Source organism: Nicotiana tomentosiformis, chromosome 6, assembly GCF_000390325.3.
Source record: "Nicotiana tomentosiformis chromosome 6, ASM39032v3, whole genome shotgun sequence".
Taxonomy (NCBI): domain Eukaryota; kingdom Viridiplantae; phylum Streptophyta; class Magnoliopsida; order Solanales; family Solanaceae; genus Nicotiana; species Nicotiana tomentosiformis.
This window is the reverse complement of record NC_090817.1, coordinates 48267827-48281281: the sequence shown is the minus strand read 5'-3', so window position 1 is coordinate 48281281 and position 13455 is coordinate 48267827. Positions and strand designations below refer to the sequence as shown.

Genomic DNA, 13455 nt, shown 5'->3' with positions numbered 1-13455 from the left:
TAGAAAATTCAGCTAACCAATGCAAAAAATATAATAGAAACATAAGCTACAGATACAGAAGTACAAAGTTATTATAGAGCTCCTTGCCCAGACAATTTGATTATCTGTTAGAGCGCGCGCGCACCCACAACTGTGCGAGCGAAACAAACACACACACACACACACACACACATACATATCCCAAACAATACATTGAAGGATGTAGGTTAGCATTGTACCCACATTTCAATTCTCCAAGATACCCCAGACAATACATGCCAGCACATTAAAGATGAGGGCGTTTTTTCTTTAACCCAAATTCCCCAATTTTCCAACTGCATTTTGCTCCCAGCAACATTTATCTCCAACCTCTCTCTACAACACTTCAGGCAAGCAACAGAGAGCAAAATCTCCAATGTCCATCATTTCTCAAATTCTACTAAGTCTTTAGTGCCTCTATTTTATATTCAGATTATGGTGTACATAATACTTTTTGCTTTCTGATTATGATGTCCAACAATTGCTCTGTTTGATTATTTCAGATAGATTTCAAACATCTCTTCTTCCCCATTTGGTTTATATTTCTCTTCAATCATTGAACAAATGCAGTATCAAATAAAATAAATCCACATCTTTATGGTTCTTTATTTGTCATTTTTTTTAATTTTTTACCAAACCCAGCAACACTCACTTTGTCAAGAATAAAAAGAACAAAGGTGGAGGCTGTCGGAGAAGAAATTTGGGACTGGGTTCGCTGGAGTTTAATCAGAATGGGAGAGAAACACAACGGAACTACGGAAGGAGAGGAAATTTAGGGATTTGGATGAAAGACAAAAATGACCTAAACTTTAATGTGCTGGCATGAATTGTTGGGGGTATTTGGAGAATTAAAATCTGAGTACAATGCTGTTCACTTTTTGATTCATTAAAATACCCTCTGTCACTTATTTAATCCGTAAATAAATCTTGGAGCTTTTTGTCTTTGTATACTAATCAGAAAAATGCAGTTCATCAGCTCCCTCACATTTGTTCTCTTTTCCCTGTATAATTGCAGCCCTTTTTCCCATTGCACATCTTGAAGGCAACTAAACGCCCCAAGATATTCTTCAAGAATGAGATTTAAATCAAACCCATGCTGAATAGAATTTATGAATAATCTGTGTTTGGGTATTTTTTGTTCTTCGCAGGAAAAGAGCATAAGAGAAAGGCAACTCAGTATAGTGAGACCTCAAATTCAGCCCTCACTACTTCATAACACTCTGTACTCTCAAATGAATTAAACCCAAAAAGCAGAATTAAAATTGTGACAAGCGGTACTGTATTCGATAGTCGTCAAATTTCTCTTCATATTTACCTTGCTACCCCATCAAAACGTACTGAGCTGATGAATACAGGAAGCCAACAAGCGGGGATTGTTGAACTTTGCCGGAGGTGGAGGATGACGAGAAGATTGAGGCAGCAGCCTGAAGGGTTGGGTTTGCTGCAGTTAATCTGGGAATAAAATGCAGATGGAGCAGAAATAAATTCGGGGATATAGGTAAAAGACAAAAAATCCCCTAAATATTCCTACTTTAAAGTGGTGGCAGGGGTACTTTAGTGAATCGAAAAGTGGTTACAATGCTAACTTACTACAGCCACGCAGTAGTAAAATGGGTACAATGCTAACCTACTACTTTCATGCTACTACATGAAGGTAGTAGGTTAGCATTGCACCCATTTTTTGTCTCTCTTAAATACCCTTTTACAATACATTGCCAACACAATAGTAAAATGGGTTTTTTTGTCTTCCCATCTTAAGAACTAAACCTAACTTTTCTTCCTTCTCCATCAGTTTGCTTTCCAGCCATCCCCGCCTCCCCTCCTTTCTTTCAAACCCATATTGAAATTCAATCACAACCGTTGAAAATTTGACCCAAAAAAAAAAAGAACACAGAAAATGATTCAAGGCCTAATGAATGATCATGATTATGGAAAGGAGACTAAACCCATTTGGCCATACACTAATGTGGTCTTTGGGGAAGTAATCGAAGAATTTGAGAAATTGGGGAAAAGGTTTAGGACGAATTGGTTTGCTTCAACTAAAAAAGAACCAGTTGGAGTACTTGAAAATGAAGCGAAGACCGAGCATGTTGGCAGACAATGCTTAATTTGTCCAGAGCCGAGATGAAGAGATGCACAGCTTCTAAATTTCAAAGCCGTAATTTTTACTTTCTCACTTCGTCTTTATCAATAATGAACAGAAAGAAAAATTATCCAATTACATATTATCACAAGGTTTAATTAAGATCAATCTGATTTTAAACTCTAACCCTGATTTACTATAATACTGGAAAATGAAAAATGTGAGTTAGCAAATGATCGATTCCTTGATTCTCAAATGTGATCTTCCATTTTCAAGAAGTCAAGCCTTCTTCTGTATTAGAATTTGAAGGAGTCTAAGGCCTCATTTGTTTGCACTTAATGGAGGTCTAAATCTTAATCATTCAGATCTCAGACATTAAGTCCGTATGTTTTTAACGTCTGGATCTTTATCATTCAGATCTTAATCATTAAGTGTGTTTGTTTTTTTTACTTCACAACCATTTAACGAGTCTGAATAGGTCTGTATGATTAAGATCTATAACAAAGACTTAATTTCATTAAGATGCTATCATCTACATTCATTACTAACTGCCGCTACCGCCGACCATTATCAACCACCATCACCACCATCCTCAACTATAGCCACCGGCCACCATTATCAACTACCACCACCATCCTCAACCATAGTCGCCACCACTACCACCATCCTCAACCATAGTCGCCACCACTACCACCACCCCCACCACCATTATCCTCAACCATAACCACACCCTCACCCACCTCAACTATCACCACCAACCACCCTATCACCATCAATAACCATAGCCAGCACCGCCCACCTATATAAACTACCACCACCTATCATCACCTTTCTCAATCACAACTACAACCACAACCACCACCATCACCCACCATTATTAACTATCACCATCCACCACCACCATCATCAACCATAATCGCTATCGCTACCAATCACCGCTAGCTACTACCCAGAACCACCACCACCCACCGCTTCTAGTCGGCACTCCCAAGCACCTTCGTTAGTAATCACCACCACCAACTAACCCACATATATATATACATATATATATAGAGAATATAAGATTAATTAGTATTTTATTTGAATTTATGTTTTGTTAATTTTTAAATAAAGATAAATTATATATCTTCATATGTTTAAAAAACAAACAGTCTTCATCGTTTAGTATTCAGATCTTAAAACACATGTTAATATTCATATGTGTATTCAGATTCAGATTCCTTAATCTTAATACACATCCTGATATTCAGATATGTATTCAGATTCAGACGTTTTAATCTTAAAAAAAACAAATGAGGCCTAAGAGCCAAACTGTGGAGATAAAATTCAAGTTGGGAATCATAGAGAAAGAATTGGAGAAATTTAAAAAGACCAAAAAGCCCCTAAAAATTCGATATTTAATGTGCTGGCAGAGGTAGTATGGAGAAACCAAAAGTGAGTACAATGCTAGCCTACTTTTTTTTTAAGAGACCAAAAACTTTCTAAAAAGTGTTAAGTGTTGTACCAATCTCCAATTATACAAAAGAGGGGCCAAAATCAAAAGTAAAAACCATGAGCATACAACTAGAAGCTGAAAAACAGACAACTGTTAGCCTACTACCTTCATGTAATTTGGAGAAGCCAAAATATCTTCCAATACTATTTAGAAACAAAATCAGAGGCTTCAATGTGAGAGATATCTCATAATACATTCGAGACTAACGGGAACAAAAAGATAAATCAATGTTTTGCAATCCATGTTGGACAAAGACCACAGGCCTACACATTTTTCCCTTTGATCAAATAGGCTAGGACAAAAGAAAAGATTCAATAATCATATTTTTTTTATAACTGTGGTGTCTGGGCTAGCTTGCGTGCATCTCGACTAATTTCACACCAGCACAAGTATTAGGTAATTCTACCCACTAAGGCTTGGACAGATAGGAAAAAATCACCTGGTGTTTTTATCTCCACTGGGATTTGAACCTGAAACATCATAGTTCTCCACCCACTTCATTGACCACTAGGCCACACCTTTGGGTGCAAGCTCCAACAATCAATTACATGTTTCCCTTAGGTTAAGGGGCACAAAAAGATAAAATCAAACACTTCAAAGTCGATGGTGGACAAAGACCATAGGCCTATTTCCTTTTCATCAAATAGGACCAGACCAAAGAAAGAGCCCCACAATGGATTGCATGATTCTATTGATTGCTTTCCTCACAAAATTGACTAGTGTCAATGACATTCCAAAAGCATGTTAACTAAACTTTAAGAAAAGAAATAATACACTTGAATTAGGGGGAACAAAAAGATAAATCAATGTTTTGTAATCCATGTTGGACAAAGATCACAGGCCTACACATTTTTCCCTTTGATCAAATAGGATAGAACACAAGAAAAGGTCCAATAATCAATTACATGTTGAAATCAACAATAATCAATTACATATTTCGCGTTGGTCAATTAGAGATTCAGGGGCACAAAAAGATAAAATCAAACATTTCACAAAGACCACAGGCCTTTACGTTTCCTTTTCGTCAAATAGGACAGGACTAAAGAAATAGCCCAGCAGTAGATTACATGATTCTACTGATAGCTTATGAATAAATTGACTAATGTCAACAATGCTCAAAGACATTCCAAAAGCATGTGAACTAAACTTGATTAAGAAAAGAAGCATCTTATAAGGATATATAATCTTGATAAGCTAATAAATTAGTTTTCACATACTCCATCAGTAAAGAAATAAGGAATCATCAATCTAATGACTATTTTAGACAAATATTGGGTAAATTTAAAATGATTTTCATAACCTAAGAAGATTATGTTATCATACCCTAAGATAATTATGTCATCATACCCTAAGATAACTATGTTATCATACCCTAAGTCTCTGGTGCTCTGGGTGTAACCTCTATGTCAGAAGTAGAATGACCACTATATATGTACTTATGCAACACAAGTAGTTACAGCTAACTCAGTTTCTCTTCTTTATTTTCTGTTTTCCTCTTTTCCCACATCTATGGAACCATTTACAGTGGGCAATCGAGGAACCAAAATGCTAGTAGACACATACTAGCAAGCACATACCTAGATATTTCTGGATGGCAACATTGCTAAATAGATGAACAAAAGCACTAGGTGTTTTATTAACAATGCACCAGGCAACGTCATCGCTACTTATATCAAGCTCATTTGGAAACAGTGTGATTGTTTCCAACAGTTTACAGTGGGCAATCGAGGAACCAAAATGCTAGTAGACACATACTAGCAAGCACATACCTAGATATTTCTGGATGGCAACATTGCTAAATAGATGAACAAAAGCTCTAGGTGTTTTATTAGCAATGCATCAGGCAACGTCATCGCTACTTATATCAAGCTCATTTGGAAACAGTGTGATTGTTTCCAACAGTTTATCACCCATTTAAGCATTTTTTCACTTCAATATATTTTGCATGTTGAACAGGAAAAATGCATAAATGGGTGAAAAACTTCAATTTTTTTCCACTTCAATATATCGGATGGAATCGTATGATTTGATGGGATTTGAACCATACCACTCTGTTTATTTCTAAAAATCCAAATCTTACTGGCTGTCTATTAAAATGTTTATTTTTCACTAGCAACTGACCCATGATAAGGAGTGTATGTATCAATGGGATGAAATGTGCCTAGAGGGGAGTCAGAGCACAAACACAATGAAAAAATTGACAAAGCTACTATTGCAATGTCTGTAAAATTAACTTATCGAGAAATTCTTTCGTAATAATTGCGCATTGACCGACACAAATCGACAAAGTAGTCCTTTTGGAGGCCAACAAACACTTTGAAGGGGCCACAACCTTTTAGTACACCAAAAATCTACTCAAGGTGCGACCACTCAATATATGGATCAGAAGAACATACATTTTTTCCTCTTAATGAGAGACAAATGAACATACATAGTTTACCCATTATCATTAAATATCCTAATCGCAAAAGCTCATCCATATAAATCCTACTGACTTTGCGCCCAAAAGATAAAAGAAGAAACATAGATTAACAAATTCTTCATTGCCGAAGCTTCTTTTTCCCCAGATTTAAGTCCACGGGATACACTTTTACCAACTTTAGTTTCTGTAATTTCCTCATCAGTCATCGCATGCCACTACCCTTTTTCTTTTAGTCTCTTAAGAGAAAGTAAATCAGCATTAAGTAAACTATCTATAAAAGATTTAGATTAAACAAAGAGCTCTAGAAAATTTAATATTTTAAATTATAAAAAAAAATGATAGTCCACCATTTCCAACTCTAAAACTTGGTGGACAATAGGCCCATCCATCTACCTTCTCCACTTGGATCACCAGCTAGGGTTTCAAACTTTTCATGTGCACCTACTGCACTACCTTTTTCGTTTACCAAATCCCTGGGGCTCTAACAAAGTTAAAACATTCTAAATAACATTTGTAAACTACCCCTCCCCTTTACAGCTTCACTAAGCTTATCATTCTATCCCTTACCACTTGACTCTTAATGAATTTTTCACATTTCACTTCTTTAAAAGTATTCTTTTGTTATGTTGTAATCTTATACAGTAGTACTTTTCTTATTTATATCAATAAGCAAAAAGCAAAATGGACTAGGGCAAACGAAGTAACTAGTTAGTAGACGAGAAAGTTAGTGGTTACGGGAGATATTTCAGTACCACTAGAGAAAAGGAATTAGGGTTTAAGGATTTTTGGCACATGAGAGAAAGAGATGAGGAAATCTAGAAAAGGGAACTTACAATGAAATCTCCGATGAGTTCGCCTGAACAAAGAGAGGGGACAGAGAGAAATAGAGCCAAAGTTAACAGAGGAATGTATTCAAGGAAAAATGAACTATTTGGGCCAAATCCTTCAATACAGACAGATCCAAGAAAATTCATTTATCACGTGCCTCTCACATGACTGATGTGCTCGCTTTTTTAGGTGATATGAACAAATTGGTTACCCATTTTTAGGACTGCCATTGAATTTATATTCGTATTACACAAAACTTTATAAAATATACCCGTTTGGATTTGAATTTGTTCAGTCTCTTCAATACAAATTCAGAAATCAAATCTGAAGTTCTCATATCTTTCAACTGCAACTTCAGAAATTCAAATCTTAAATAGTTCAAGCTCTTCAAAACAATTTCAAATTTCGAATCTTAACTTCTTCTATCTTTTAATTTTTTTAATTGTAACTTCAGAAATTCAAATCTCAAGTAATTCAATTTTTCAAGATAACTTTAGACAACTTCATATTCAAAATTTGAATCTTAAGCAGTTCAATTTTTCAATACAACTTCAGACAACTTCAGATTCAATCAATCTTAGCTCCGATCATAAATAAGCAATGAGTCTTCAATTTTCTATAGCACATACCTCATTCTTTTTTAATTTTAGCTATGTGCTCATAATTTATTGAAGAAGAAGAAAAAGGATGAGGAGGACCGGAATAAGTTTAAGTACTGACAATGTATCAATATTTGTAAAACATTTAAAAATAAGGACAAAACTTACATGGATGTCAGGCGGAAGGATACCCAATGAAATTTCTTAATTTTTTGGGGTCTGATCTCTCGTCCTTTCTCTTTTATATCTGTGAAGGTATTCGATATTTGACAGTTTGTAATAAAATTAATGTATTAAACATTTGATATGACGACATTTCAGTTTGGAAGTTCAGGAACAAAAAAAAGTTTGTCACCTTAAGTAGATAAGACGACAGATAGAAATTTTAAATGATACATAAATGAGGGAGACTCTCACTACCTGAAATCCACAGGGTCATGATGGCATCTAACCCAACCCGTTAGGTAAGTCAAACATCAACTATCTAATTTCAATAAAATTTAATAAGGCAATTAATTAAAAATATATATATAAAACTAATACATTTCCCCCAAAAACTGGTAATACAAATCATGGGTTTCTAAGAATAAAGTTTACAAAGCTGAAATGAAATAAATACACGTTTGTTTGAAAAGTACATAAACAGAGTTTTACAGATCTAAAGCTACCACGAACAAGAGGCAGCTACAACCGGGACACAGGTACATCTTCAATCCAGCTCTTATCGATCACAGCAACATCAGCAGCCAACATCTGCACGCAAGGTGCAGAAGTACAGTATGAGTACAACCGACCATATGTACTCAATAAGTAACAAACCTAACCTTAGGTTGAAAGTAATGACGAGCTAACATAAGGTCGGGTCCAATACCAATATCCCACAACAGTTCATAACAACACAATACAAGTAATAAAAGATGTATCTCAGAAGTAAAATGCTCAGCTCGTTCACAGTTCTAGAAAATAGTCATATTTTTCAAGTATCTTAGTGAAAATCCAATCTTTTACCGAAAATGTTAAAAATACAAGTAAGTTTGAAAACTCTAATTCTTCCGGATATCCTTTCCACAATAAATAAGATGTGTCATTTTCTTTCCAGATAGCAAGTGTGGAATACCTTTTTATGCCCACATATCAATGTATGTAAAAGTCATGAATGACGTGATACCGTATAGCATGAGGAAAAATGCATCTTTATACCTATATGTCATGTGTGCATGCCAATGCCATGTATCTCAAAGATTAATCATGTACTCACACTCTCAGAGTACTCAATCTCACTGTCTCACACTTTCCTCTCATCGTGCTCAACCACTCGGTACTGTATATGGCCCATACGGCCCAGGGAAGATCCATCCCGGAATATATACATCACTGACCATCAGTCACTCAGTATCGAGGAAGGCCAATCCGGCCCGTGGAGAAGATCCATCTCCAGGTATAAAATGCTTCGGACAAGATCCATATCCAGGGAAGATCCATCCCTCAATAATATCAACCGCGCTCACTGGGGGTGTGTAGACTCCAGAGGGGATCCTACAGCCCAAGCGCTATAATCCGCACGGACAACTCACGTGCCATAATATCAATATCTGGAATCGCACGGACAACTCACGTGCTGTACAGACTACTCATGTGCTATAGTGATAACATCCTCACAAACAGGTCCCGGCCTCACTCAGTCATCAATCTCTCTAGTCCCACTCACGGGCTCACAATGTCATGAAACTAGCCCGACAACAACGATATGATGTATCAATAAATAACTGAGACTGAGATATGATATGAATACATGAATATGACTGAGTACGAAATATCAATAAAATCAGAGAGATGGCAGTAAGAAACGACCACTATGGGTCCAAACAATATCGGCATAAATCCTAAATATGATATCTAGCATGATTGTCAGCTCAATTACTTTATCACATGGTGAAAATACGGATATCAACAAAATAGGGCCACTATTTAGTGCCATGGAAATAACAGAGTCCCAATTCACATGGTGCACGCCCACACGCCCGTCACCTAGCATGTGTGTTGCCTCAACACAAATCACATAACATGTATTTCGGAGTTTCATACCCTCAGCACTAAGATTAGAAGAGTTACTTACCTCGAACAAGCCAATACCAATACCGAGCAAGCCAAGCGGTGCTCCAAAGTTGCCATCCCGCGCGTTCCGACCTCCGAACGGCTCGAAACTAACCAAAAATAACTCAAGTACATCAAACAATGTTAAAGGAACCAATCCCGATCGAAAAAGATCAAATCTTGAATCAAAAGCCCAAAATCGGCCAAAAGCCCAACCCGAGCCCGCACCTCGGAACCCGATAAAATTTATAAAATCCAACAACTCATTCCATTACGAGTCCAACCGTACTAGTTTCATTCAAACCCTACTCCAATTCGATGTTCAAAACTCATAAATTTATATTATGAAACTTTAGGCCAAAAACCCCAATTTTCTCTTTAAAATTCACAATTCAATTACCAAAAACGAAGGTAGATTCATGGAATAAGATCAAAACCAAGTGTAGAACACTTACTCCAATCCTTGTGATGAAAATTGCTCCAAAAGTCGCCTAAACCGTGCTCCAAAATTCGAAAATGGGTGAAAAACGCGAACCCTCGAACTTAAAAGGTTCTGCCCAGTCAATTTGCATCTGCGGACAGTATTTGCGCACCTGCGCCTCCGCTTGTGCAAGCAAAACATCGCATTTGCGGACTTCACTTGCCTGCCCAGTTTGCGCATCTGCGAGGACAACATCGCATTCGCGAGGCCGCATCTGCGGGAAAGACATCGCAGATGCGAAAATCCTCAACTTCCAGCCATCTCGCTTATGTGCCTAGTGCCGAAACATAGCAAATCAATCCGGAATGACTTCAAATTTTGCGCACAAGTCCCAAATAACATAACGAAACTATTCTAATTCCCGGAATCACAATCCGAATCTGCTATCAAGAAGTCCACTCCCGGTCAAACTTTCCAAAAATTCTATTTTGCCATTTCAAACCGAATTCCACGACGGACCTCTGAATCATAATTTGGACGCGCTCCTAAGTCCAAAATCACCCAACGGAGCTAACAGAACCATCAAAACTCCGTTCCGGGTTCAAATTCACAAAAAGTCAAACTTGGTCAACTCTTCCAATTTAAAGTTTCGACAATGAAATCCATTCTTCCAATTCGATTTCGAATAACTTGAAAATCAAAACCGGCGATTCACATAAATCATAATGCATCATACGGAGCTACTCATGCCCGTAAGCTACCGAGTAAAGTGCAAATGCTCAAAACGACCGGTTGGACCGTTATAGATACAATGCCCAGTTGCATTTAGACGAAGCAAATTTGACAGAATATTTAATTAGAACATTATTTGCCTTCCCTTTTATTAAAAAAGGTAAACTTTGAACTGTTACTATTCCATGTAAGCATTCCATATTGACTTATTCTCGCTATATATATGACATAAACTCGCTTTCGAATTAAATAATTTACATTCTCTACGTAAACCATATCTGGATATGTATTAAATCTCGTTAAGTCATGGGTTATTTCTCTAAACTGCCATATTATATTATCACATTTGACGATGTGTCTGCATTTTCCTTTGGGAACTTGATATAACCGTCACAATTTAAAAGAAATATAATAAATTCGTAGCATGAAATCCAATATTACAGTTGTGGCAGGAAAATATTTATATTTGTAGCACATAGTTCCATTAAAATAGGAATATTAATTATTAATCTCTAAACATAAGCAATTTGAATGGAAAGTCAATAATTCTTTGTATAAAAATCATGCCTTTTTTTTTCTCTTTATCTATTAGCTTTCCTTCTTTTTCTTCTTCTTCTTCTTAATTTTATTTTCTGCCGAAGCCAATATATTTTCTAAATTTATTCCATTCGTTTTCTTTTTAATTATCTTTCTTAAGTTTTTCTCTTCCTTCTTTCTTCCTTTCTTAACATAAAGATCTTACTTCGATAATAATATACGTTAATATATACAAAACGTATATAAAAATATATATATATTGAATTAACACATATAAAATATACAAAAAATATACATAAAAAATACATCTTCAATTAAGATGACACTTAGACATGTGAAATATACATAAAAAATATATCTTAAATTTAATTAAGATGGCATATAAATATAAAAAAAATATGCATAAATAATACATCCTGAATTAAAATATATATATATATATATATAAATATAATACATCCTGAATTAAAATGGCACTTGACATATAAAATATATTTGAAATATACATTAAAAACACATCTTAAAATAAGATGGTACTTCACAAATAACTATACAAAAATTATATACATAAAAATACATTTTGAATTAAAATAATACTTGATATAAAAAGTATAAAAGACGTATAAATCAATACATCTTGAATTTAGGTGGCATTCACATATGCATCGGATTTTAAAAAAATGGAGTGAAGGAGATGAATGTTGGGCTTAATTTTTGTAATATGTTAATAAAATAAAAAAAGTGCTTTTTAATGAAATAAACAGTAAATGATGCTATTTTTTTTAAATAATAGTTAAAAAAGAATCAAGTGTGTAATTCCTTTGGTAAGTAAGAACATTAATGTATATTCATCTAACGCTTCGTATAACCCGCAACTAATAAATAAAAGACTTTATTTGCTCTTTAAGACGATTTACCTCCCATATCAATCAAATTAATAGTATAAATATCTCCAAATAAGTTTTTTATACCATTATCTTTTCTTATAATGTCATCGTGCGTATAGTCACCTCTCTTTTACTCTGCTTGTTCTCGGTGAGTCACTGTCTCTTATTAATGAAAAATCCTTTTTCTGTTTCAATATATATATATATATATATATATTATATTTATATTCTCTTAGTTAGTCACATATTTTCTTCGAAAACTGTACTTAATTGGTTGTAAAATTGAATGGTTTTCGGAGGAAGTGTGTGATCAACTGAATGAAAATTAATAAAAATGTGACTAAGTTAGAATAAAAAAGAACTTGATTATTAATCTCAAGAATACATGAAAGAAGAAGAGAGCACTCAGGCCAATAAAAGGACACATCCACACACAGTTTTTGCTTAACTGAGAAGGGTGAATGCTTTTTTGCATATACCATGACCGGAGATATTAATTTATTTAATTCAAATATTATATATTTCATATTATACTTATTGATTTTGTTTGTAGGGAATTTGGATGAGTTCATGATCGACCATACCACTAATTACGATGAAGATGATAGATTTAATTATGCACCAGCACACAAGTTTAACTTATTATATGATTATTTTATGTTATTAGTTGCATTTCGCTATTGTTTGTTGTTATTGATGTTTTACCTTTTTCTCTATTTATCCTTTACTGGTCCCATCCTTTTTTAATATTTTATTTAGAACTATTACAGTCTTTCACTATATCCTTTTATATTTAGTTTAAGAAGACGTATCAGAGATATTTTTGTTAAATCGTCTTTTATTGTGCTTTATTAGGTTTATATATTGTGTTTTATATAATTATTATTATATATAGAAACTAGTAGTACTAGTTATTAATGTTAGACACGACTTTTTGTATTTCCGAGGTGAATACTTAAGGTACGGGGCAATTTGAGTAGGAAGGAAAAAAGATAATTTGCATTTTAAAGTGAAATTAGTATTAGCACCCGTACGGATGCGCGAACACTAATCATGTCAAATATTTAAATTATTTTGATTATATGTAAATAATCTAAAAATATAAACTTTTTCGGTAAATATAGATAATTATTGGATATTAATAAAAAACACTACATGAAAAAAACTAACAATTTCTTATATTTTTCTTTTTTGATACCATTCTCGTGTCATTGGATCCTAAAAATAGCCAAGAAGCAAAATAATAACTCATATTTATGAAAAAACAATCAAAATTTGAGATTATGAATGACTCTTTGGATACGACTTGCCTCTTTTACTACTACTTGAACTCTTATTT

The 13455-nt window shown here is 34.6% G+C and overlaps 1 protein-coding gene across 2 annotated transcripts in view; it reads right to left on the bottom strand.

Annotated features, from left to right (window-relative positions):
• The window catches only part of LOC104104446 (uncharacterized), a 49900-nt gene that overhangs the window by 1442 nt on the left and 35003 nt on the right, over positions 1 to 13455 (bottom strand). The window contains exons 1-2 of one of the 2 annotated variants that reach the window (XM_009612530.3): positions 6852 to 6927; positions 1334 to 1470 (exon numbers count right to left, since the gene is read on the bottom strand). The gene's annotated coding sequence lies outside the window, so the exon portion shown is untranslated. Of the gene's footprint in view, positions 1 to 1333; positions 1471 to 6851; positions 6928 to 13455 lie in introns of those variants that run through there. The other variant, XM_070177328.1, reaches the window with a different exon arrangement.